This window comes from Simochromis diagramma, unplaced genomic scaffold (assembly GCF_900408965.1).
Source record: "Simochromis diagramma unplaced genomic scaffold, fSimDia1.1 OVJJ01000208.1, whole genome shotgun sequence".
Classification (NCBI taxonomy): domain Eukaryota; kingdom Metazoa; phylum Chordata; class Actinopteri; order Cichliformes; family Cichlidae; genus Simochromis; species Simochromis diagramma.
In genome coordinates, this window is record NW_024386789.1 from 2,554,874 (window position 1) to 2,582,456 (window position 27,583).

At 39.4% G+C, this 27,583-nt stretch overlaps 1 long non-coding RNA gene across 1 annotated transcript; it reads left to right on the forward strand.

Moving 5' to 3' along the window:
- Positions 1 to 12: 12 nt before the first annotated feature.
- On the forward strand, positions 13 to 27,540 carry LOC120728439. Its single transcript, XR_005694720.1, has 3 exons — positions 13 to 118; positions 26,447 to 26,563; positions 27,139 to 27,540. It is a non-coding gene; the product is annotated as an uncharacterized LOC120728439 (long non-coding RNA).
- The last annotated feature ends 43 nt before the right edge of the window (positions 27,541 to 27,583 follow it).

The following is a 27,583-nucleotide window of genomic DNA, read 5'->3' on the forward strand; positions in this document are numbered from 1 at the left end:
TGTCGTTTTCCGGTGCTTTTGCGAGCGCAGGTGAAGCGGTGCTCTGACGAGGCTGAATCGCACCAGAAACCTTGGCCCAAGCCGCCGTTACTCAGTCAGCGCTGGACTTGCAGAACAGGTGCAAAACGAGAACTATCCAAGTGAAAATTCAGGTTTTTGTATCTCCATCTTCAGAGGCATTGTCTTCAACTGGTGTTCATCCCTAATTTTTATTTGTAATTAGCCTGCCTGTCATATTTTCCATAAAACTACTTATTAACAGAACAGCTCTCTCTATCAATCTTTTGCAATCTGATCTGGTTGGACTGCTGTTCCCTCTCTCGCACACACACTCTCTCCCTCTGACTGTTTCTTTCTCACTCTCCCTCTCCCTCCCTCCTTCCTGTGGTGTCACAGAAGCTGCCATTTGCAGCCTCCCTCCCTCTCTCTCTCTCTCTCTCTCTCTTCTCCTTCCCTATTCTCTTTTTTTCTCTCTCTCTCTTGTTGTCTTCCTCCCTCCCTCTCACATCATGGTACTACCAGTTGACAGCAACTTGATGCACAGACGTATCATTCAGAAAACACACGCAGACCATCAGACATAGTTAATCAAAAGTAGATGAATAGCTCTTAATTCACCACCTTTCTGAGGGCCATTTGTTCAATTTTTACTCTGTAGATGAATGTGATCCTATATTTAAAAAGTAATTGAGGTTACTCTGTTATGTACAGGTTCAGGTGAGAATATTGACGTGACCAGGGCAAAATGATAATGTGTCTTTTTGACCCTGTGGTAGCCAATTCCACGAATGAAAGGCTCCATGGGTTCAAAATATCATGCTGCTGGGTGCTGTGTCTCAGGGAAGGGAGATGCCTTTCACACTTGTCACCAACAACTAATCAAACACATCTGACCACAGGATGTGTGTGTGTGTGTGTGTGTGTGTGTGAAGCTTTTAAATATTAGAGAGATGACAATCACTATTGCCCAGTTCCTCTCACCATATACTGAAACAGCGTTTTACAAATAACCTCCTCCAGGAAAACACAGTTAACTCACAAGTCTATTTGTTTTGGTGCGTCACCGTGCCTGCAACACTCTCCAGTGTCCCTGGTTTTTGCCTTAAGTTGTTTTTTTGGAGAACAAGCTGTAGCTTTTTTCTCAGTCATCACCAATGTGGAGTACTTTACCGTTACCCTTGACAGCTTCAAAACTGTGACATTACCCTCAGAGCTGTGTGTCTGCTCCCCTTTTCGCACATCTTCTCAGAGAGCCTGTCATCAGTCAAATGCTAAAAGAGATGACAATTAGTAAGAGAGGGGGCTGAAAGAGTGAGAAGTTTCTAAATACAGCCATACTGGCTCAGCCCTAGCTTTATCACTAATGATTCATCAGTGCAGGAACCCTCCCTCTCTCTGTCTTTCTCTCTCTCTTTTTTTCCCTTTCTCTCTCTACGCTCTTATTCTTTCTCCCTGGCAGCCTCTGATTTCAGACTTCTGAGGGTGATTTGCAATAGCCTGTGTGTGATCATCACCAGCCTATTGTGTTTTGCTGAGGACGTCAACTAATGGAGCTCAAAGAATCCTTTTAAGGGGCCTCTCAGTCTGTGTCAGCAACAGGTACTGTACTGGTTCCTGCATAATGTAAGGCCGTGGCGATGCAAGCTTCGAGAACAGTAGATCACACAGTTCACACATCTAGACTGTAAACCTCGTTATGTAACCGCACCATAATCACAGGTGGCTGCTCACATATCCATGTCTCTGTCTAAATGAGAGGGTTTTGCCTCCCAGGGAGATCGCTGAGTGGGATCACTCGTGCTTCCATGGCTACAGGTGTAATACACTTTCAATATTATCAGACCAAAAAGATCTGAAACGAAGCAAAAGAGAGATGAAGCGTGAGCAGAGTCAACAAAAGCTTCAGCTTTGGCTATGGAAAAATGAGTCTTCTTTTTTTCAAAGCCTGAAGGTTATTCCATCACCAGGGTGCAAAATGAGTGAGCCTGCTCCACCACGTTCATAAGAGAAACCATGTAGAACAGCAAAAATCATAGCAGTTAGCAGATAACAAAGGCATATGTCCAGTGTAAAAATATACTAATACTGTTGTGTCCTGACACTCATAAAGTACACACTCATGTGTACTGGACAATGATGATATAAAATGATACAATGATATAAAACATAAAGAACTGTGATACCCAGTGTCTAGAAAATGAAATGTGCAAGAGCCAGCATGTGCGTAAATAATGCCACCTTATACAAGAACATAAACAAATGTAGCCTATACAAGCGTTTCTCTGACTGCTAATTTAAAAAGGCCCTATTTTAATAATAAAAAATTCCAGTTTAGCTTAAAGGAAAATTTAATCCACCCACATACCAAAGTATTTGTAAGGTGATTTTTCTCATTTCTGTTATAGGATATGAATACCAGTAGAATATTGACTCGTCGACATAAAGGTGCACTTTAGCTGTAAACTTATTCTTACAATTATTGTCTATAAAAATAAGAAATAAAAGAGGACCTAAAATTAAACCTTGTGGGACTTCTTTTGAAATTCACCAGGAAATGTAATCTTAATTTTGGTGACCCCAGTAGTAGAAAATATAGTTGTAGTGTAACTGAAATGTGATTACGATAACCTGAGTAAAAGAAAAATGCCATTTTTAAATGATGATTTCATTTATTACAAGGAAAAAAGCTACATAAACCCATCGGGCCCTATCTGAAAAAGTGATTGGCGACTACATTCAATAACTGATCATCCACCCCTTTACCATAAGTGAGTTAATCTAATGAGTCTTTAAAATGACTATGGAGGAATTTTAAACTCTTCTTTGCAGAGTTGTCATGTTGGAGGATTTTCCAGTATGAACAGCTTGTTTAAGGTCATGCCGATGCAGCTCAATAGGAAGTCCAGACTAGGCCACTCAAAAACCTTGTTTTATTTGTCTTTGCTGATCTGAAACATAGGTGTGAGAATCATTAAAAAACAGGAAAAAGGTAAACATTTTCATGACTTATATGACGTCATCTAATGCACTTCTACATGTAAGTCATGCCTGCATAAGCAAATAATAAGAGTGAGGGTCCCCCTTATAAAAACAGTCTAACTCCACTGTGCCACTGATTTCCGGTAAAACCTGGAAGCGAGAGGTTGTTAATTATTAAAACAATGGCTAAGCACAGAAAGTGAAGACTTCGTGGTAACGTGGTCCCTCTAGTTTTTCCAGGCGTGTGCAGCACTGTGTAATTTGCATTAATCAGACAGGCCCTAAGAATAAACTTTTCACAATCATTCTGGTGATAGTGATTGTGGCATTTTCATTTTTTTTCCAATGACACTTGCCCAGGGCAGACACCGCACAGGAGCTCTGTTGAATTATTGCTGCTGACAGCTCAATCTCTCTCCATCATAATCAAGGAATATCATCAAAAGGGTTTTGACGCACAAAGATGAATATATAGGAATGTGTTATTGATGTAAAATGCATGGATTTAATGAAATCAATTCTATTTTTGTCTGATTTACTTTAAAAAAATAATTTAAGGCTTTATTTATGCATTTTTACAAAATATTAAAGTCCTGCATTCTGTCACACTTACTGCATTTTATTAAAAATCGTAAACAAATTCAACCTTGCTATGCCTCTTTACCCCTTATCTTAACAAATTTTTCCATCGTTAATGCTTCTTTATACAGCTCTGAACTCTCCCCTTCCTTCTCTTCCTTCTTCCACAGCTTTGTCACTAAGCAGCCCAATTACATTATTCTCTGAGACTCCTGTCTGTTGCAGCTATTTCAGGCTTTGGAGCCATTCCTGTTCATTTCATTTTTGCAACTTCGTTTCTTGTCAGCAGGGATTAAGAATGTGATATTACTGTACTCACACTGGCTGCAGTAGTTGTGAAAAGTCCTTCTTGTTCTTGGGCCCAGCTGGTTGGTGATGGTGCATACTTGTTGGGGGTTGATTCACTCTTGGACAGTGTGGAAATAACGTCTTACATTTACGCGTAAGGATTTTGAAGCCTTAATTCTTTTTGCCATTCTTTCATTTTTGGGGCGATTGTTGCAGAACATAATTGGTGCTTTTACGTAGATCATCATTTCTGGTGTCCACTTACAGGTAGGGATTTTTTTTTCAAGAAGTAAAATGCTATTTATACATATAGACTCACAGCCGCCACTTTACACCCCTCTATTACAACGGTGGACCCCATTTTGCCCTGAGAACTGCCCTGATTCTTCATGGCATAAATTTAAGGTGCTGGAAACATTTCTCAGAGTATCTGGTCTATATGTGCTTTATGGGATTGAGATTTAGTGACTCTGGAGAGCATGTGAGTACATTTAACACTGTCTTATTCAAGCAGGCAGTGTGAGATGATTTGAGCTTTGTAACATGGTGTGTTATCCAGCAGGTAGCAGCCATCAGGAGATAGTACACTGTGGTTATTAAGGCATGGACATGATCAGCAACACTACTCAAATAGGATGTGGTGTTTAAATGATACTCAGCTCATACTAAGAGCCCCAAATTTGGCCACAAAAAAATATCCCCCACATCATTTCACCACTACAACCACCAACCTGATTGTTGATACAAGGCAGGATGAAACCAAGTGTTTATGATGTTTACACAAAATTCTGACCCTCACATCCAGATTCATCAGACCAGGAAACACTTTTTTTTGGATGGATTTTGGTGAGCACATGCAAGCTGTAGGCTCAACTTACTCATTTTCGCTGACAGGAGTGGTCCTTGGTGTGATCTTACTGCTGTAGCCTCTGCATCTGCTTCAGGGTTTGAATAAGTTGTACATTCAGAGATGCTCTTCTGCATACCTTGGTTGCAACCAATTATTATTTGAGTGACTGTTGCATTCCTAGCTGTGCATGATTCACAGTTAAGACTATATTTTATATACCTTACACTGAGCTTTGGTGAAATCATCCTCCTGCTAAATCAAGTTGTTTTACCTCTTTTCCCTGTAAGGCGACCTTCTGATTGGCTGTATCTCATAATCAGAAGGGTTAAACAGCAGGTAGGTGGGGCTGCTGCCCATGCTCACAGTCAGAGCTCTGTGCCTAAGACGCCCACATTAAGAATACCCTGCCTCACTGATGTCATAGAACATGTCGTAGAAGGAACTATATAAAAGTGAGCATTTGGAGCGTATAGAGCCTGAGATATTGGTTAATACTTACTTGAGCATCAATTGTTTCAAAAATTAAAGTAAAACATGACATACATTAAAATCTCCACTGTTACATTCAATCTTGTTAGCAATTCCTGTCGTTCCTATTAAGCAAAGTTTTTCTCTTATGGCACACATATGCCCAAGACACAAAAACTCAACAATAGTGTCTTCCACAGTACCTCCACTGTCACAAGGGCTATGATTTAATGTGAGGACACACACTATTAATGCGTTTACATAATGATTTCTTCATCTGCACTTAACATTTCTCTCTCCACGCCTTACTCCATGTGGCAGGTGCTACATCAAGCTCAGGAAATGAACAATGATGGAGATTTAATCTGAAGAACACCTTCAATAATGTGCCTCTTATCCTACGCTAAGAATTGACCTCCACTTATACACTGTATCTGCTGCTTCGACTTAGTAATTAGGTAACAAAAGAACAACAGGCAACAGTTCTGAATGTCTAGGATGCGTTTATTAAAATTGTGCAGTTAGGGCTGGAAATGTTTGTACACTCACTGAAGCTGTAGAATTTATTTCCACTTCACACGAACACTACAACTGATTTAAAAAGAAACCATCAAGCTGTTATTAGAGATTTTCAGCTTTATTTCAAGGAGTTGAGTAAAAAAAAAAATACACTGAATGTTGAGAACTTACACATATTGTTATGCAGGGTGTTGTGCGCAGTAGTGGTGTGTGTATATGCATGTGTAGCGTTACTCTCTCCGATGACTTGGGTCCCGCCCCTTTCCCCTATGGAGCCAGTGTACAGCTGGCTCCAGTCAGCAATCAACACTGCAGTATAAAGGCTGTGGAGAAAGGTGTGCAGCCTCAGTGGGCTGGCTCTGGCAGTGCTGTAAGGTTCTCATGCTAGTGAGGAAGTGTGTTACACTGAGTGGTTGCTGTTTTTTTGGCTCCTTTGTTTACCCCTCTAGGTTTCAGAATGTGTGGCTTCTTTTGTTTTGTTTATCTAGATTTTCTTGGCTTAGCTTTCTGTTAAAGCTATGTAAAAAGAAAACAAAACAAAAAAAAATCCTGTTTCATTTGGGAGTTTTTTGGTTTGACCCTCTTTTCATTTGGATTCTTTGAATTTGAAAAAACACAACAAAACAACAAATCATCCTCATCATTTAAACATTAATCGTGTTTGGATGCCATGGGTTTGGAGCATTCTCCATAATGTTTTGGACAAAGAAACATCTCCTGTAGTTCTGCCTCTGTACACCACAGTTGATTGTAAATCAAACAATCAGTATGGGATTGAAGTGAAAACTTTCACCTTTAATTAATATTTCATCATGAACCATTTCAAGAATTCTCCATGCTTGTTCCTACCTGTTATTTTGGTACAGCTATGATCTTATTTTCATGTGTTAAAAGAATGACATTTCAGAACTGCTCTGTTAATCTGTCCTTCTTCCTTTTGCTGTTATGAGTAGTTTTTCACCTAGTCTTTAACCTTCTCTATGTTCTCATATAAATTATTTTCTTTATGGCGGATGTCGATAAAGATATGGCTGCCTCTTCAATATTCTTCAGCGTTTATTTGGCTGGAGGTGAAAGAGTCCTGCCATCGTTCATCACTGAACAATTTTCTTCTGTTTTTCTTCTACAGAAGTCTATTTGACTTTCATTTAAATCTGTGACTTTATAATAACAATTTTTTTGTGACATGTAAGCATATTTAGATATATGATTGAGGAAAGTATGAATAAAGTAACCCATTAACAGCTGATTAGCACCTAATACTTTTAGTTAAGATTATTAAAAATCATAACTCTTTGTCTTTAAATGTCCCATGGGTAACTGCAACAAAAAGACCTCAAGCAAGATTAGTCAGTTTGATAGAAACACAGATTTTTGTGTTACAAATCCTTTTAAAAGTTGAAGTACAGATTTAACCTTGTTGCTCAAATAGAAATGAAAAAGGACAAATTCTGAAAAGTATTTAAAATATAAAAGTAAAAAGTATCCCTGTAGATAACTTTTTTAAAAAGAAGTTGTTCTGCAAAACTGCATCTTATAGTATGATAATATGAACCAAATTCCCTGTGAACAGTTTTACTTTTAGCTAGAAGACAGTTTCCTGTGTGACAAACTGTGCGCGGTGTTTATTTGCTGATGTTTGTTGAGCTGTTTGAAATGTTACATTAAAAATTAGAAATGCTCTCATTAATAGCTGACAGCAGAGTCATTCTCCTGAAAAATGCTTTGATTGGCTGAAAGTCTTCGTGTACAGCCCTGGAACTTGTCTGCTTGCTTTTCACGAGACTTTCATTATCTAATGTGCAGTGCTGGGGGTGAAAGTCGGGTGTCTATGGTTCCCTGTGTCCTCACCTAAGAAAAGCACCTGTCTGATTTTCCACTGATACCCTGGGGGTGAGAAATTAATCAGCTCAGGATCCAGTGTCCCCACAGCCACCCCTCCCTTGGCTGACCCTGACCTCAGCTTTAGCCCAAGTGACACACCATCCCTGTGGTGATTGAAAGCTCTCAACTCCTTTCGCATTGGTGCGAGTATATTTACTCAAACACTCTTAATATCGTTTTGAAGTACATGTGCTTTTCTACACTATTTCCTTCCTAACAGAAGAGACTTTAGTATGTCAACTTTAGTAAGAGACTCAATCAGATGGAAATATAGCACCGCAACACATTTAAAATCATACAAGCACAGTAGTCCCATATTTATAGCAACCAAGATTATCCAGGGTGGGTCACTGGAAGTGAGTTTGATTATATTAATGACAAGATCATAAGATAGTAGGTAGCCATAGCTAATTAGCTCCCACATTTTTAATCCAATCACATTTGAATTATAAATCCTCCCTATTTTGGTTCCAGGGAGCTAAGCCTTTATGGCATTTTTTAAAAGTGGTCTTCAGTAATAGTTGTCTTTTGAAGGCCTTTGAATGTTTTTCTTTGGCTGTTTATTACTCACTTTCAGTCCAGGCCTTGTAGCTGATCATTTTCAGAGGAATGCTTTTCATTTGTGAAGCCACTTAACACTGACCTATGAATCATTCAAGCATAGAAAGGTACCTAACTCAAGGGATTAAACAGTGTTGTGTCTATGCGTATTAGACAACTTAGAAAATAATCAGTTTTAAACGTTTTAGACACTTTGTTACTAACATAATTTAACAAGCATAAAATATTTAAATTGGAAAAACTATCTACAGCAGATGAACTCTCTCAGAAAGTTATGTCAGTAAGAAACAGAAAAACTCCCCAACAAAGACCTGACACAGAACCTGAAAGATGTACCTAAGTCTCCAGTTGATCTTTCTGCTGTTCACTGAAGCCTCATCAGAAATGGTCTCAGTGGAAGGGCGGGGCTTCCCATGTCAAGACTTCCCATAGGGAAAGGAAACAAGGAGAAAAGGCTGAGGTATGCCACATTACACAAGAACTGGACTGAAAGTGGCAACAGGTCTGATGAAGTGATGAATCCAGTTTTTAAAAATTTTGGTTCAAATCATCATCAGTGTATCCAGAGAAGGTCGGGTAATGTAGAATAAAAGTAGACTAATGAGTGCCTACAATCATAAACTGTGTAAAACCCAGTGGAGGCTCTGTCATGGTTTGGGGCTGTATTTCTGTACAGTTCTGTCGGAGCTTGACAAAAATAATGAATGCAGAAAAGTATTATCAAAGTTTGGTCCACTATGCAGTGCCAACACCTGATTTACAAGGATTTTTTTCAGCACAACAATGATCCTAATCCTTACAAACACACTAAAAATGCAATAAAAGCCATACCAAATACCAGCCATACCTGAATTTAATAACTTGCAGTGGTACACTATCAGTCATGGATTGGTCTCCTCAGAGCCTGGACCTCAACATTATTGAAGCAGAGTGGGATCATCTTAACTTAACAGAGAACAGAGGCTGCCAACATCCAAAGAAGAGTATTGAGTGCCAGAGTTCAGGTTGTGTTGAAGAATAAAGGTGGTCAGAACAAATACTGAATTGAACTGGACAAATTCTGTATTTTATACTGTATTTACATTTATATTTACAAAATATAAAGAAATAAGGGGTGGTTCAAGATTTTTGCACAATACTGTACATACTTTAGTTTTTTACCATTTCATCCTTGCAGTTATGTAAAGGCAAGAATTCTCCACAAGAACATAATGAACATAGTGATTTGACACTGATATAGCATTGACAGACTTACACTGCAGTTACATTTTTACATGTAGTGTTTTGGGTTTTTTTTGGGGGGGGGGGGGCTCAAGGATTGGACTTGTCACATCACATGGCTGAAAATGAATTGTACTGTAGAACAATGTAAAAGATCTTCTATTGACATTTTGAGAAATCTTGTGTCCAGCATGCTGTCAGCTTATTGAATGCACTGCCATAGATTCTGGATTTTGCAATGAGGAAGGAGATGTGAAAATTTTGATTCTGAAAATCTTGAACACAAAACATGATTTTTATCAAATCTAAGTTGTCCCCTTTCCCTTCACCGATACCAAGAAATAGACTAATTCAGCATTTTTAGCTGTGACACATTCAACACCTGGCATCTCGGGTAAATAAGCATCTACAACGACAGCTGGGAATGTTTGTTGATTTGTGGAAAAATGCGATTCCCGTTAAACTAGATAAGTGCAGAGCAAGATTTTTCCTTGTTCATTCGTTTCAGGATTAAGGCCATTCGGGTACTCTTAATTTATCCACATAAAACACTTAATGACTGTTTTTTTATGTAAGCCACCCTTAGCTTTAGTGCAGCTAAAGCAGTGTTCCCACTTAATGACGTAATGTTGGATAAGAGTTGGCAAAATTCATTACGACACATGTGGACATGACACAAGTTCAGCTTCTCTCTTTTGCAGAACTGATTATGTCTTCAGGGGCTCTTGGTTCTGTCTTTGTGATGTTTATATATTAGAGATGGTTTCTTCACAGTAAAATCAAATAATCCCTTGCATTTTCTTGTGGGTTAGCTAATATTAAGAACAAGTAGTCAGCAGATAAATGTGAATGTTTGACACAATTTTTTATTTTTTGCTTCTCCAATCTTGTTTTTGGAGCAGCGATGTGACTGGACAGTTAAGAGTTGGTCCAAAGAATTAGACATGGTTTCAGAACTGAATGAAACCAAGTGATACTAGACCAAAAACCAGTTCTCATACTATCATGTAGTACATGGAGATAGAGGAGAATGAAGGTAAGATCTTTATACCGCTGTCTTGTTCTGCGTGTGCAGCTTCTTTAATGGTTGCATTTATGCGTTTACATGCATATAGAGACTGTGTGCACATGCCGCTATTTGTAGCAGGTCTAGCTCCTTGGGAGCCCACCCTCCATCTGTCGATGCTACACAGCGGAGCCCAGTGAGGCTCTAATTTTACCCTAAATTTACCAGCAGCTGACCTTTTTTTCTCAGCAGCGTCATAGATGCTCATCACTAAGCATCGCAGACTTTGTCTTTGCCTTCTCGCTCATACTGTCTACTTTACTTTCTCCCTCATTCCATCAACATACACTCAGGAGGACCATGCTCCTTAAGCACTTATGTGCTTTCACACCTACACACTCATCTGTAATGTCATCAGAATAGACATAAGAGACAGTAGATTAATGCTAAATAACAAGGAGCTTTTGGAAGTTATAGATATAATTGGACAACTTAAATGTCATGCGGAACAGGAGGTTGAACAAATATACAAGTGTGTTGTTTGACTGGTATGTTGAGGTGATGCAATAGAGGCCTGTGGCCTTGGAAAAATGAATTAACCAGTGGGGCATATGGTAGATTTTTGCAGGCATATGGTGAGATGCCATTTGCCCCTCTAGCTCGGGGCCTTTTTGGAGAATACTGCAAGATACCATTCATAAGCTCAGCTTTACACGTTAGAGTTGAGAGTGAAGAGGATGTGCCAGGACCATGTACTATGCTATGCTAATTTTTAAAAACATTAACTTAGAGAGGCTTTTTTGGGGGGTATGTTGTTTGTCCAGCTGCACCTTGGGGATTTTGAATGATACTGGTGTGCAGACACCAAGAATTTCAGACTTGGATGACTTTCTGCCATCATAGTTTATTTATTAAGGAAGTCATGATGTCCTTAAATACACCAAACAGACTCAAAATGGTGAATGCAGTCAATTACCCGTTCGTGTTCTGATAGATGACAGAGCTGTTAATTTCATAGTCACTAACACAGCCACAGAGGTTTGAACTCTAAAGGAAACAGATGATCCTTTCCTCTTTAGTCCCGGAGATGCAGTGTCCATGTTTTCCAAATAATCTTAACATCTGGCTTCCTATTTGTGCGACAAATTTTTAACCTGCATTTGTGGATGGCACTGGTACTGGTACGGTTAAAAAAAATAGTAATTTCCGGATGTTTTCCTGAGAACGTGGGGTGATTTTCATGTCTGTTTTTAGTGTAGTCCCTCACAGAAATTTCTCCGGATTCTCTGAATCTTCTGATGATATTATGTACCGTAGATGATGAGGTATTCAAAGTCCTTGCAATTTTATGTTGAGGAACATTATTCTGAGTTGGTTCACAATTAATAGATGCAGTTCTTGTGAACCTCTTTCCATCTTTGCTTCGGAGAAACTCTACCCCTCAAGAATTTCACCAAAACATTTTTATAGCCACTCTGTTACTGACCTGTTGCCAATTAAATGAATTAGTTGAAAAATGTTCCTTCTTTTTATTGCCGCTTTCTTCCCAGCCTCTTTTCCACCCAACTTTGCTGAGACGAGTTGCTGTGATCAAATTCAAAATGAGCCAATATTTTAATGAAATAATGAATGTTTCTGAGTTTGAACATTTGATATGAGATCATTGCAGATCATTGAATTTTACTTTTGTTTCTTTTATTTTCCCAAATTGTTTGGCAGTCAGGATTATGTGCTCGCAAAATTTCCTCCATTCATCTTTTACCCAATTCAGGTGACTCTGGAGCCTAAGCTCCTGAAGTAAAGATTAATTTAACAATAATCCTAAATGCTGGCATTGCTTATTGTTCCCACATGCCAGGGCAGCATGTTGGTAAAGTGGTTAGCAAGCCTGCCTCATAGCAATAGAGCTGTGTTTCAGTCAGCTGTTTTTTGCACAGGTGTGGAGAAGCAAAAGATGTCTTTTCAGTTAATTGAAAAGTCAACAGATTAACACCTTTCACTTTTTCACCAACTATTTAATTATCTCAGCTCTGTGAATTCAGATTGTTTTTGCAAATCAATGTTTGCTCTTCCTAATTGTCCGTTTTAGAGTAGATAAGGACAGGAGTACAGTTCAACAATATTCACACCCATATATCCCTTGGGGTTGGTGTGGTAATACCAATTGTTCTCAACTTTGGAGCTTTTCAGGTTAGGTTCAGCGTTGCATGGCAGTAGCTGATCGCTAGGCCACGGCAGTGTCGTTGCGTCAGCTTTATTCTCCGCTGAGGCTTTACGCTAATTCACTGCATCCGATCCTCCAGCAAGGCGCTCAATGGCCCCGCTCACTGGCTCCAAAGGCCAAACATTTCTCCCTTTGTTCCCTTGAGAGAGGCTGGATTTAAAGGGTTGGCAAGGGAAGGGAATGATATTCAGCAATTTTCTTTTTTTTTTCTTTTTTTTTGGATTGCTATTGTTGAAGTGAGTGAAGTTCACCACCACTTTTAAATCTTTAGCGACAATCTGGTAGAGTAACGTACGTAACTAATAAGAATGTGTATTTGCGTATCACTGACCTGGGATAAGACACAGGGATTCACTTTGGCTTTGGTGAGAGATTAGTCTTTTTTAGTTGCTATCCCTCTTTAACAGCTCTCACTGTGGGCGTGTGGATCGAAGTGAGAAATAGACCGAGGCTGTGTGAAAGCCAGCCCTCATTTTAGTTATGGGAATCACGTAATGTTGAGATACAGATTTATCAGGTACACTGATTCATATCAATCACTCGTTTTGAACTACAAACACACACATTACTAGAGACTAGGTTTATGCTCATGAAATATTGAACCCATAAGAAAACATTCTCACTGTTTAGGAAGTTTTGTTCCTGTGTTGAGTATATGTCATTTTTCTGACTCAGTATTCAATGTGGCAAAAAAATCAAAACAAAACAAAACTGGCATTTTGAAATATTATTAATGTTGTTCAGCAAATCACAGCATGCTGAATAATATTTGGAGCTGAATAATACACATACACATATATACACATATACACATATATTGCAACCATGTGCAAGTGCAAGTTACTATCTTTGAAATGGTTCTTTCAAAAACGAGGCCCAGATCTGTGGAGCCAGTTGCCATCTTCATAGTGACTTGAATGGATCAAGATGGCAATTAAATGGAGTCAATGCTATCAATGTGGTATCAGTTTGTGTTTGAATGTGTTTAAGTTGGCAATTACCTTCAATCTGCAATCTATATGGCCATCGACTGGAATAAATCGTCAAAAATCGTGAATCTGTTCTAAATCTTTTGCCACCTACATAAACAGAAATTCGTATTAACCAGTCAGTTTCAGAGTCCTGCCAGAATCTCATAGATCTGAAAAAGAAATTCAAAACATTTCTCCACAATAATGACAAAGTTGCTGCAAAGTAGTGATTTAACTGCAAAATTACATTGTTGCTTGGCAGCCTTGGTTTTATAAAGGAGTATTACCAGGATACAACAACCAGTCACCAGTGCAGACTGACCCAGCCGGACTGACCTGTAAAGTTAACTTGCAATCAAAAGTGGTGGTCCAGAGATTATTGTGTTGCTACTTGCAGTTGATCTGCAACAGCCACCGTTTATTTACAGTAGTGTAATTGAGCTATTAAATAGTTGCTACTTAAGACCTTTACACAACAGAAAAATATAATTAGTTCAATTAAATCACTGCATTTGGCAACAAGTGCACTAGTGACTCAAATCGCCCGCTGGGACTGAATCCACAATGATATGAAAATAGTAAGATATTACTCTTTTACCTCAGGCACTGCTCAATTTGAGTAGTCTCAATCTGAAATTATTTTCCTGTCTGCTCAGATGTGGTCCCAACTCTCCTAACAAGAGCTCAAACTGTCCCACTGACAATTTGAAATATGTACGAAAGTGGCCGTGATACAGCTTCAACTCCTGGATCAAACCATGAAATGTTCCATGCTGCTCATGACAGTTGGATGGACCCAGAATCTCAGTTTCTTACTTTTCTTCTTAACAGTCAGGACCAGCTCATCATGGCTGAATATTGACTTCATCTTTTTTGACAGTGTGTTTTTAAAGGGCGAATTTTCTGTGAAAACGCAATAATTTAGCGTTACCTGATAAGTTTGGATGCAGAAAATTCAGGATTTTGTGATGTTTTTTCGCAACACGTTTGGTGTGAAAAAAAAAAAAATTGCTACAAGAATTTTAATGACCAAAACCTGAGCACAGACCTCTTGGACAGGTTGTTAGTACAATGCATATCTGCACAGAGGGTCATGTTATTTGTGATGTAATCTTATTAAAATGCTCCAAAATATAAAAACACCACAATCACAGTTGAGGGTTTGAGTTCAGTGGCTTGATTAAACAAACGTGAAAGCTCGCAGACATCTACCAACTGCAGTCATTTGTGTCAGCATCCATTTTTCACTCAAAGCGGTGTAATCGAGCCCAATTTTTAGCCCTAATACAATCTAAACGACAGCGTCATTATTTAGCCCTGGAGGATGGCATTTCACACAGCCATAAACAATTCCTCAAATGGATTTAGGTGTAAAGTTGTACCTTTTGGGCTTTCTTTAGATCACTTGCAGTTTTAGTGCGTCTAATCTCGTGACTTTAAAAACCTAAAGCTGCCCACTCATAATATTATCCAATTCAGGAGACACTGGGAGGGGATGCTCTCATTACAGCAGTACGCCTCCTGAGTGAGCCCTCCTGTCACCATGAGGTTCAGACCCACAGCACTGTGAAAGAAAAGGTGCAAACTGCCACTCAGCACTCTTCTCTATTACACTGATGGGGAGAGCTTCTTTTTAACCTGACAACACATATGTCAGTAAGATTAGGACTGAGAGTACCCCCTGAGGTTTGTCACACCTGTAACCCCATCTCATTCCTACTAAACATTTTACCAAAGTTAACACTTTGCTATAATTCAGTAAAAGCTGTTTCTATGCCTATTGGCCTGATACAAAAGTGTCACGCTGATCTTTACACTTGTTTTCACAAGATGTGTGTTTCAGAATTCAGTCCCAGTTAATGTAATAATCTTTATCCTTGTTCAGTGTCGAAATCACTGATCAGGCTGCCTTATTCCTGACAATAATTCAGGCTCACAGAGATTGTTTTGCCCAAACACTACCTCCTACAAATAAATGTAATTTTGTGTTAGGGCGCTCACTCTGGCTGCAGCACAAGTGTCCTACACCTGCAGTGTTATTCACTGTGTTGCATCACATCTTTACCAGGCAACAGAAGTAGAGGACAGGAAGATCACAAGTGATGATGCTTCATGCTTTCATTTTTATGGACTTCTCTTATTTTTGGGCACACAAAATACCTCAAGTGGCTCTGTACAGTGACCTCAGTGTCTAGGCAATTAAGGCATGACAGATGGAGCTCACTCGTCTTGCCTGTGCTTCCTGAAATTATTGGTTCGTGTAAAGAATGACACATTAAATCAATAATAACCTATTTAAGTAATATCCTGGTCTATTTCATAGCGACTGAGCTTTAGATGAAATATTTTCTTTAAAAATACCCAAAAGACAAAAATAGATTATAATTAGGATAGGATTGTCAAATGGAAGAACAATGCAACATGGACATAGGATAAACAAAACAATACAAATCAGAAATAAAAAACAAACACTATGCTATTAATTATGTGTTTTTAATATGTCATTTCCCCATTTGGTTTCCACAAAATGTCTATTTATTCTTTTAATATTTATTTATTTTGTTAATTTCATTTCTCCATATTAAATGTTGTATGAGCTTTTACGTTTTTGCATATTGGTGCTCTGTGCTCATACAGAAATAACTGTGATGGCAGCTGGAAAATTGACCATTTAACCTTTCAGTAACTGGAAACAGTCCTCTAATTACTTTAATTGGTTGGTGAGGAAAAGGGTGTGGTGGCACCCTGATCACTGGCCTCTCACTGTCCTCTGAGCATCATCACCTCAGCTGCCTCATCACCCAGGACCACTCTATCCGCTCGGATTGTGTTTCACCAGTCTGCGTTTCATATCCACCCCTTAACCCCCAACAACCCCATAGCAAAGTGTTTCTGTATGAGCAGAAGACCTGATTATTTCATGGACTGATAACTGATTTTGTTCATGTGTTGTGGCATTTGAAAGTGAAACCAAAAGCGTACCAAAATGCAACAACTGTTGCCTCCAGGCACTTTATATTATAAGGTAAAAACCCCTCAATAATACAGAGAAAACCCAACAATCAAGCACTTGGCAACAGTGTGAAGGAAAAACTCCCTTTTAACAGGAAGAAACCTCCAGCAGAACCAAGCTCATGAAGGGGCAGCCATCTGCTGTTGGGTTTTAGGGGAGAAAGAAAGGACTAAAGATAGACTGTGGAAGAGATCCAGAGATCAATAAATGCAGAAAGAAACTGTTATAGCTGCCTCCCCTTTTCTCCAACAATAACAGTACTCTCACTTCCATTTGATCTCAGCTGATTTGATATTCAGATGAACCGCTGACCCTTTCTGACACCAAAATGAAAGTGTAAAGAAAAACTCGAGGCCATTGTCTTTTACAACAAGACATTTCTCCAGACTCTCAGAGCTAACGGCGAGGCACTTTTTGAAGTAACAGAGGCAGGAGGGGTGCAAAGGAGAAGCAACAGTGTACGTTGCTGTCAGTCTAGCTTATTATCAGGGCCTCTACAGTGAGTCTCCGAGGCAGAGCACCAGCAGAGAGGTGACAATCCCAGGACATGCAACCTTTTCCCAACAGTCACCCTTGGACTGCTCTCTCCACTGGAGAAGTCGTTTACGTCTTATTGATCAACTTGTTTTTTACATCATCTTCACAGTGGGCATGGAGCAGTAGATTACAGTGCCATCCATGTTTTGACAAAGTGTATAAGGCCCTAGCGCTTATGACCCACTTTCACCCAGGGACTGGGTGTGAACTCGCCTCATTCAGCTGCAGTCAGCATGTGTACTGCAGGCAGAGAGAGCAATTAAATGTTCCAAAGTGAGAAATTTTGCAGTTGTTAAGAGCTGAGAGTAACACCCGTTTTCCAAACACAAAATGCCTTTTTGTTGCTTTGCATCATGGTGTCTTGAGGTTTTCTTTTTCTGGTGGATTTCCCTGTTCACGGGTGGTGCAAACTGCTCTTCATTCTGAAGCGCTTACCTTAAGTGTCACAGTTTGTGTGGATGAAGTGGTGTGTGACTGTAACGTTGGGGTGTTTTCACTTAAAAGAAATCTGAGTGATCCTCAGATATTTTCATTGAATGTATATAAAAAAAAATCTGTAAAATCTTTCATTAATTTGTGAATTTCCAGTTTGAAATCTTTTTTAATTCTTCATGGCATGCAAGAATTAAGGCCAAATTCTTCAGCGATTTTGGTCCATATTGAGATGATAGCATCCCCAGTGTTGGGAAGGTTACTTTTAAAATGTATTCCACTACAGATTACAGAATACATCGTGCCCAAAATGTAGTTTTTAACGTATTCCCTTAAGTTACTTAATGTGAGTACGTATTCTGAATACTTTGGATTACTCGATATATTCTCATGCTTTTTACAACTACATGAATGTACTATTGCTGTGTGATTTACTACTATTACTGAATAACTACTATTATCTATGCTCCTCCTGCCTCCCCTTTCCCTCATCCACCTACTGGCCTCCACCACTTGCTAATGTCACTGAATCTATAGCCACCACCAAACAACTGAGCTATTTTTACACACCGGCCAGCATCTGGCCAATCCACCACCTTTCATTATTTATACCGTTACAAAAATAAATAAATAAATAAATCATCGGCCCATAAAAACAGAAAATCACCATCCGCCCACTGAGCAAATGCTCGGTATGCCCGATGGCCAGTCCAGCTATGGTCGTGCCATCAGTTAACCCTGGGTGGTACGCGGGCCTAGGGTTGCCGACCCCTGCCTTACACCATTAGCCTGGATGTTGATTCAAGGCAGGATAATTACATGTGTTTACATTAATTCTGACCCTACTGTCCAAATGTTGTAGGAGAAATCAAGACTTGTCAAGTCAGACAACATTGTCCAGATTTAGTAAGCCTGTGTGAAATATTGATACAATTTCCTGTTCTTAGCTGAGAGGGGAGGCATCGGGTATGGTTTTATGGGGCGATCGTGGCTCAAGAGTTGGGAGTTCGCCTTGTAACCGGAAGGTTGCCGGTTTGAGCCCTGGCTCGGACAGTCTCGGTCGTTGTGTCCTTGGGCAAGACATTTCACCTACCGCCTACTGGTGTTGGCCAGAAGGGCCGATGGCGCGATATGGCAGCCTCGCTTCTGTCAGTCTGCCCCAGGGCAGCTGTGGCTACAATTGTAGCTTGCCTCCACCAGTGTGTGAATGTGTGTGTGAATGGGTGGATGACTGGGTGTGTAAAGTGCTTTGGGGTCCCTAGGCGGGACTAGTAAAAGTGCTATACAAACACAGGCCATTTACCATTTTATGCTGCTGTAGCCAATATGCTTCAAGGTTGAATGTGTTGCATGTTCAAAGATGCTCTTCTGCTGCTCTTCTGTTACTGTTTCTTTCTTACCAACTTGGAGCATTCTGACCATTCTCCTCTGACCGTTTTCTCCAAGAAAACTGCTGCTTGCTGGATATTTTCTCTTTTCTGGATCATTCTTTGTAAATCCTAGAGATGGTTGTGTGGAAAATCCCAGTACAACAGCAGTTTCAGAAAGACTTTGACTCTGGCACATCATCAACATCCATGACGGCACATTCAAAGTCAGTAAAATCACCTTCCAACTTTTAACTTGACCAGGTTGCGTTGACCATGTCTGCATGCCTAAATATACCGAGATGTTGCCATGTGATGGATTAGAGATTTGCCTTGTTGATGTGTAGTTAATAAAGTGGCTGGCAGGAGTATTTTTCTACTTTAGACGAGTTTTGCATTATAGTGCAGTACATTAATGTAACATACGATTACTGAGAAAGTGTGTTGTGGCTGGCACCTGTCTGAGGATTTGAACAGAGACCTTTTAACACAGTAAAGCTATTTGCTGTTATGATATTCAGACACAATTTTTTTTGTCTGTCTGGGTCTTCTGTATTCCCCACAGCCTTTGCTTCAGGGAACATCTAATCGACTGCGGTGTAATTGGAGCTGTGCTAAGACGATCTGCAGGAGAGGAACGTCGGCACTAATCACACACACATGCACACAGGAACACACACGATGTGAACCGTGGCACTCTGGCAAGAGCAATTATTACTTCATCACTGGCACATTTGGCTACAATAGAGAACGGCCTGTCCACAGGGAGATGGGAAGTCTAATAAGATGCTGTACATTTTCTCACTTTTTCACCTTGTAACCTTTAAGAGAGCATATAATTATCCAGACTTTTGTGGTCTTTTCATTTCAGCATTATAAAGTTTTTATCAGTTCCCACAGTGAAAGCATGTTTTCTGTCCCGTCACATCTTCATATGCATATTGTAAATGATTTCTGTCTTGACTGATTTGAAAAGTGCAAATGTGTGCAGTGTCATTACAGACTCAATCGTTTTAAACTGTGTTTCTTCTCCCTTTTTTTCATCACTCTGGCTTCATATTTGTGACTTTATGCTTGTGGTGCTGTATCCTCCTAAGACCCGAACTCTTCCACGGCATGCATTTTTAATTTCTCTTTGATATTTGGGCATATTGGGGCCCGATGAATTTTTACATTTTTACATACATTTTACAAAGAATTACCAGATTTTTATTTTTTTACCTTATTTTTGTTTTTATGAAAAATAAGAGTCACATATGAGGATATTAGTTTAAAATTTTGATAGAACAGCAGCAGTATAATGTCCTCGTAAGTGGATATCAGGCCCTTGTAGAGCAGAATTGAGTATTTTGGTCTAAATAACCCAAAATGTGATGTCCACATATGTGGACGCCAGGTCCTAGGACGGTATATGACCTTTTCTAAATGTATTCACACAGAGAAGGTAAATATGAAAGTTGCTAGAACATTAAAATGCATACGTTAGCTTACTGTTGTCAGGTGATCGATGCATTGTTGGTGAACTCTGATCTGCAAATTGTTTAAGACTTTTTAACCATCTGTTTTAATAAAATGTGGCCTCACTGGCGACTTCAGTGACACAGTAGCAGTCAGTTTAGGTTAGTGACGCAGTGCTTTTCTCCTTATGAAACCAACACTGGCTGGATAAGAGCATATTGACAAAACAGGAGGACCTGTCCCTGAGATTAGAGCGCCACTACATGTAATTTACTTTATTCATATTTAAAGCTGATCGGCATGTTATTAATGTTTGGAGTAGTAAACACTAAATGCTATTTGTAATACTGTCTGGTTTGTCTGTGTTTCTTCATCTGCATCTCAGTGATAGAAACTGAAAACCTGTGAAAATGGACTGAACAGCTTGTCACCGTCAGCTGGCGCTGGATGAATGAAGTCTTTGAGGAGTTTTTTGGATTCATTTAGCAGCAATCGAGTATCACCGAGCTGTGCGTCTGCTGGGCTGTCGAATAATTCCGCTTTACTGACTCAGGCAGATGTAATTTCTTCCTGCTTTTCTCTCTCGCTCTCTCTTCTTTTCTTTTTTTTGAAATCCAAAATGGGGTGTCACTTTGTGTTTGTGCCTGTATCCTCCCTGAGGAATGACGAAGTGCTTCTATAAACCTCAGCACTGCTGAGTGTGCGGCTGTCCAGCAAAGTAACCACCGCGCTGTCAAATAAGTGCGAGTCCCCAAGTACGACAGGACTTTGAGTATGTTTCAGGGTCAGTGGCGTTCTTCTTCTTTAGCTATAACTGAAGCTGGGTCAAGCGCTCTAAGGATCTCACTTATTCTGTCAAAAGGTTTTAATTACAACCTGGAGTAAGTATTTATTTAAAGGTTCTAATAAATAAAAGTGTACAGACAGATCAGCGAGTTATAGCTTCAAGTGTTACGCAAGAAACACTAAAGCATACAAGCCAATGTTTAACAGCACAGGTAAGCCTTAGCAGGTTTTCCTTGTTCTTGTTTCTTTTTCTTAAAAATCGCAAATAGTTGCCATCTGCTTCTTGGACACCTGCTATGTTTTTATGAATGTTGGTTACTCCAGCCAGTGCCCAGGGGCGGTTTGTAAAAGAGAAATCATCAAAATGCATGTGAAGCTGGGTAGCGCTGAGTTCATACTAATGATGTAATGATGTGTTCTGTCTGCAAGTCATTAGGAAGTGACACTTGAATGCAAATCTAAAATCTGACTTGAAATCATTGAACTTGTTCGTTGCTTTAGTCCATATATTTAAATGCCGTTTTCATGTTGTAGTAGTTTATCAGATCACAACTTTTTCTGGTCAATGAATCAAAGCTTCATTGATGCTGTGTATAGATCTGTGATTAAGCTCACAGCTGCCAAGCAGGATTAGTCTTCCTGTGCTCCAGCTCCTGTCCATTTCTTTCTAATCAAGCTATCTGATCTTATTACTTCACTAATTAACTCCAGCCAATGGTATTTTTAGTATCTAGGTCAGCCTTGTGTCCATATGACCTGTTTGGACTGGCTGGACACACATTAGTAATAGTGTGTGATTAGTTTGATATGAATAAATGGCAGCTTCTTTGGATTAATAAAGATGATTAATGATTCAGCCTGTTATAAATTCACAAAACCTGTTAGAAAGAGACAACATTTTGATGGTGCTTTGGCCAAAAAAACTACAATCATGGATGAGAATGAATCCAAATATCCCCACAAATCACTTTCATTGTTTGATTTTTATGAGGTTGTATCTTTTTGTGCTAAACAATATTTTTATTGCCACTTAAATACTGCAGTGACCTTCCAGAGGACGTGTCTTTTCAAACAGCTGAGAGGCAGCCTTAAGAGTGATGTGAAATGACAGCAGGGATCACCACTGACCTGCCCACACAGGCAAACATCCAGCGCAACAACTTTCCTCTGAGAAATAGTACCAGTCTCGTAATGTCACAGTTAAAAAAAAAAAAAAAAAAATTAAAAACGTTCTTTTACCTTTTTTTTATCTACTAAGATAAAAAGGTCAGCTGTGTGCTCACAAAACAAATCAAACTTTAAGACAACAAGTAAGTGATAGGAAGCCTTAATAATGTGGTACAATAAATCCCTGTGGTTGGAATAAATGTGGTCCGAAGACTGCATCACATGGCACCAAATATTTATTAGTGGACCTTCCTGCCATTTGTTTAAAGGTACAATGTGAAAAATCTCACCACTAGATGTCAGTAGATTGCAGATTTCTGAGCTCGTTTCAGACTCCATGTGTCAAAATGACAGTTTAACCTAATTTGTTCCTTCAAGTGACAAGGATAGCTTTAAAAAATATTTTTGTCATAATAAAATAAACCTTTCAAAGGCTACTAGTAGAACTAGCTGTAGCATTATATCCGTGACTGTGCTTCATTCAGCCAAGAGAGATCAAAAACATTACATTTGGACTGTTTGGTTGAATTACCTGTCGAGCAGAAAGCAGCTAACAGTGTGTCACGTTTAAAATTCTTCTCTCTCTGCAAAAATAAAATGTGTCTCCATTTTAATTCTGAGTTCATGACAATATATCAATTGGCTGAAAGTGTAATTACACACTAACAATGCATGTTTATGAGCGTAACATTGTTGTACTATTAAATAACCCCAAAATATAAGTGTCTGCACCTTTAAACTTATTAATCATATACTTATTAATTGTATGCAAATATTTGGGCAACCTTGTTTTTGATTAAAGGCAAGCTATTATTGCAGATTTCTAGCTCAATAATTTTATTCTTTGACGCTGATAGGCTGTGTCCCAATTAAGAGACTGCACGCTTGAAGTACGCGCACTACGCGTACTACGTACGGTGCGTACTATAAGTACGAGAAGTGCGGAAGTGAGAGGCTTGTGAAATGGGACGGTATACGCTTCGTTGCGCTGTTCAGGTTGCCTAGCAACCATGATACTAACCGCGAGACACGTTACATACAGCTTTGTTTGACAGAAATGAAGGAGAAAAATGTTTTGTTGGTCATTCATTTTTGTCATGACATCACTTTGATTAGCTGAGTATCTGAGGCTGAGACCACAGGACTGTAAAACATGATTGTTGGGCTTCATTTCTGTGCTGAACAGTCATTTAAGATTAGTTAGTAAATAACAATTAGCTAATGTTGTTCATGAGACTAAAGTCATCTCACTGTGGCAATGTAAATATAATATGGCCAAGATTATAGTATTGTCAGATTATTATGATATATATATGACTTTCAGCTTGTTGTGTTTGTGGATATATGACTGACTTTAATTATTAAACATTCGCACATAAATAAGTGACGTCATATTCAGTACTTTTGACAGTTCACTCTTCGGCCGCTCCATCTTATTAGGGAAATTCCATATACATAAATGTAAATTGCAAAACTCAACCCCATCATTTAATTTGTTTTTGATTGAAATTGAATATTACTTAAACTCTCTTAAATTAACTTCCAATAAAAAAGGTTTATCATTGATTGAAATTCATTCAGAAATGTTTAACGAATGAGCTTTCACAACTTTCAAGTACACAGTTGTTATGAAGTCTGTCACATCCCCCCCTTTTTTTTCTTTTTTTATCCTTTATTTATTTATCCTTCTTATTTCATTGTACTGTATATTGTTACTCTTATTTGCCTTGTATGTCTACTGTACAAACTGAACTGGAATGACTGACTGTTCGCTTTATGATTTCAATAAAGTTTGGAAGAAAAAAACAACCTCTTCGGCCGCTCACTTCTGCCGTATTTTGCGGCACAATTCTCCACACCCACCGCCGCGCTATGAATTGTGGGATATATGGGACCACGAAGCGTGCACCGGACCACGCTTGATATTTGGGGAAATCGACGGCGCATTTGGAGTATGCATTTGAGGCACACTTAGAATTGGGACAGCCGTCGTCGCGTGGCGGTGACGTAACCGCACTTAAAATGCGTACTTCAAGCGTGCAGTCTCTTAATTGGGACACAGCCATAGATTAGCTTCAAACATTTCACAGCTCAAAATAATTCTTGTTTATCTTATAGTGTCGCATCCTGTGTCTGAAACAGGCTATTTTAGCTCCTCTCGAGAGACAAAAGTTATCTTTCGTCTGATTGGCTGCCCCGTGTAAACAGAAGTTTTGTGCAGCAGGTGGGCGGGGTTTGTGTGCTCTGAGCTATGGGGGCTATGGATGACCATAGTAGCCGTACAGAACCAAAAGTAGAAAAAAAACTGCCTCCTCTTTAGACTGTTATTAGTTTGTGGGGACTATATATACTGACCGTATTGTTTGAAACTTTGCCTTAACTTTGTTGTTTATGAACATCCACCAGTAGAATATATGAGATTTGATAAAAAGAAATTGTGAGAAGTGCTCCAGAAAACCTTACATGATTTTAATTTTTTTCTAACCTCACACTGAAGATAATTTTCTCATGCATCCCTGGTCCATTTTCAGTGAAGCTGCTATTTTTAGATCTCGCACTGGAAGTCCCATTATAACTCCCTGTACTTTTAGCTCTGCATAGGGCACTGGATCTCCTCTAGTATGGCAGTGGCGATTCTTCAAAACGCACCTTTCTAGGTGAAATGGCAGAGAAGTAGATCTGTAGAGTGAAGGTTGTGTTTTCAGTGCATTGCTTCCTCCCAGCATAAGATGGCAGCGGTATACACCACATTTCTAGTCATTTCCTCTGAGCCTTCCCCTCAGACCTTCCCAGGATGTTTCAGTAACATTCCATGCTGACAGTTTCAGGATCTTTTCCCAGTGTACAGTCTGATGAATGCTGAAAAAAATTAGGAGCGTTCTCCTGCTCCCGACCTGACACCCTGCTTTCGGGCTGTGGACTCGTCAACATCGTGGTTGTCACCAAAGAGCCGTCTCTTCTCAAAAGCAATTATCCTGCACATGAAATTCAGACCTCTTTGATAAACAATATTATGTTTGTGCTCTGTACAGGTTTGAAATCTCAGAGGTGCAATGTAATTGGTTAGAATGGGACACCCTGGAAGCGATGCAAATTACTGCAGCAATACTGGAAGGCTTTTGATTTTTATGGTCTGGTTTTCAGAAGATTTCCATGACTTATCATAAAAATCTAATTGCTTAAAAGTAAGAGTGCATTACAAGTGAGTTGAAGAATTGTATACACCCACTGGACACTTGGGTACATCTTTCCATTACTAGATTCGAACCCCTTTTTTCTCTTCAGAGCGTCCAAATTCTGACCTTACCATCTGAATGTTTCAGCAGAAATTGAGACTCATCAGACCGGACATCTTTTCTCCTCAGTATTGTAGCCTCAGTTTCCTGTTTTTAGCTAACAGGAGTGGTCCCCCGTGTGGTCTTCTGCTGCTCGAGCTCATGTGCTTCAAGGTTTTTCTGTATCATACAATCAGAGATGCTCTTCTGCATACTTTATTTGTAGCAAGTTATTATTTAAGTTACTGCCTTCCACCACGACACAGTCTTGCCATTCTCTGACTTTTTTCACCCAGAGAACTTTTCTCATTTTATTTTCTGTGGGAAAATCTCTGCAGATCAGCAGTTTCTGAAATACTCAGACCAGCCCGTCTGCCACCAACAACCATGGCACATTCAGAGTCACTTAAGTTACTTTTCTTACTCATTCTGTTGCTGCTATTTGTGTTAATGAGCAGTTCACTTTATGCATTTAACAAAATGGTCAGTTAGTTTCAGTTCAGTCTATTTGATCTCCTCTCTAAAGTTTTGCACTGCACCTTGTGAAACGCTGACCTATTTCTCATCAAATTGTAGGTACTATGGAGGCTATGAAACATTGTTTTTTTCCTGTTATTTGTGATACTGTAATTTTACAGCACTATATTGATAATATGCTACATATATATAATATATTCAACTTGGAAGCATCAAAATACATTATTGCATGTCCACAATGTTAACCTACAAACAACAGCATAGTTGCAGCGAGCATGAATGTGATTCTGTTTCAAATGCATAGCTGTGAATTGTTAGTCTTCCTACTCATGGTGAGTGTTTTCTCAACCACGCTCTCTTTGTCTGCTTTACAATCGCACTCAGAATGAATCATCTGCCACTCTGAGTGCATTGTTTCTGACCAGGTTACCAGCTGCCCCGGCACTGGTGCTGTACCAACACAAACACCAAGCTGAACCTCATATCTGCCGCCGTCATTCTGTGAGTTTGCACCCATTGCCCTTATTTTTGTTTAAAATGGATTCATCCACAGGTTATGAACAGCAAATGAGAATCCCATTTCATTCTGAATGCACAACCATAACAACACACTGACAAAATAAAAAGCGTTTTTTGTATTTAACATGTAAAAGGACCGATGAGATGAATAAAGGCTGGGAGAGAGCATAGTTCTGTCAAAATGACTAATGTTTCCTCCACACTTGGATCCAGTTAAAGGTATTGTTAATGAGGCTATTAGTAATCTTTAAGAATGTAAATCCAATTAATACTTGATACTGGAAATTTTCTACATTTCATTCCATTCCCCTAAACTAAATCTGTGTTTTGGGCTACAAATTAGTCATTTGTAAGCCTCCCTTGGAAGAGGGAGTATGACTGGTTAGGTGGAGCAGTAGCACTGAACATGGCTGCAGTTAGGAATGCATGCATGCAAGCACTACTGTAAATTTTGATGCACCACGTTTTATGTCTGTAACAACTTTTGCATCCCCACTGGTGTCTTCCTCCTTTCATTCTCTATCTGGATCGCAAACATGTGGACTCTTGTTTTTCAGAAGGAGATTCCAGCTCCGGTTACCACACTGACCACGCATCACCATCACCTGAAACCCATGCCCTACAGCCACCAACCTACAAGCTTCTTTTGTCACTTTCACTGAGCTGTGCGGTGAGCTCCCCTATATATATTTCGTCTGGCAGAAGGTGTGAAGCACCACCTAAAGCCTCACTTATCAGTAAAGAGTGCAAACAGGTGATGGCAATTATTTCACAGTCAGACAGTTTTAAAATAGGAGCCGGAATAAAAAATGAATTCCGCGAATCATGAAAGACTGCATTAAAATACAGCATGTTATAAAAAGAAATGTGCATTAAACGTGTCCTAATCAAGCAGCCTATCATGTTGCGCTTAGCACTTCCCATTCATTTGTTTTTCCACCAGCTACATTGAGGAGGTTGAGTTTCCTGTCATGGCTCCCAGTGGTCATGGTTGCCTTGCAT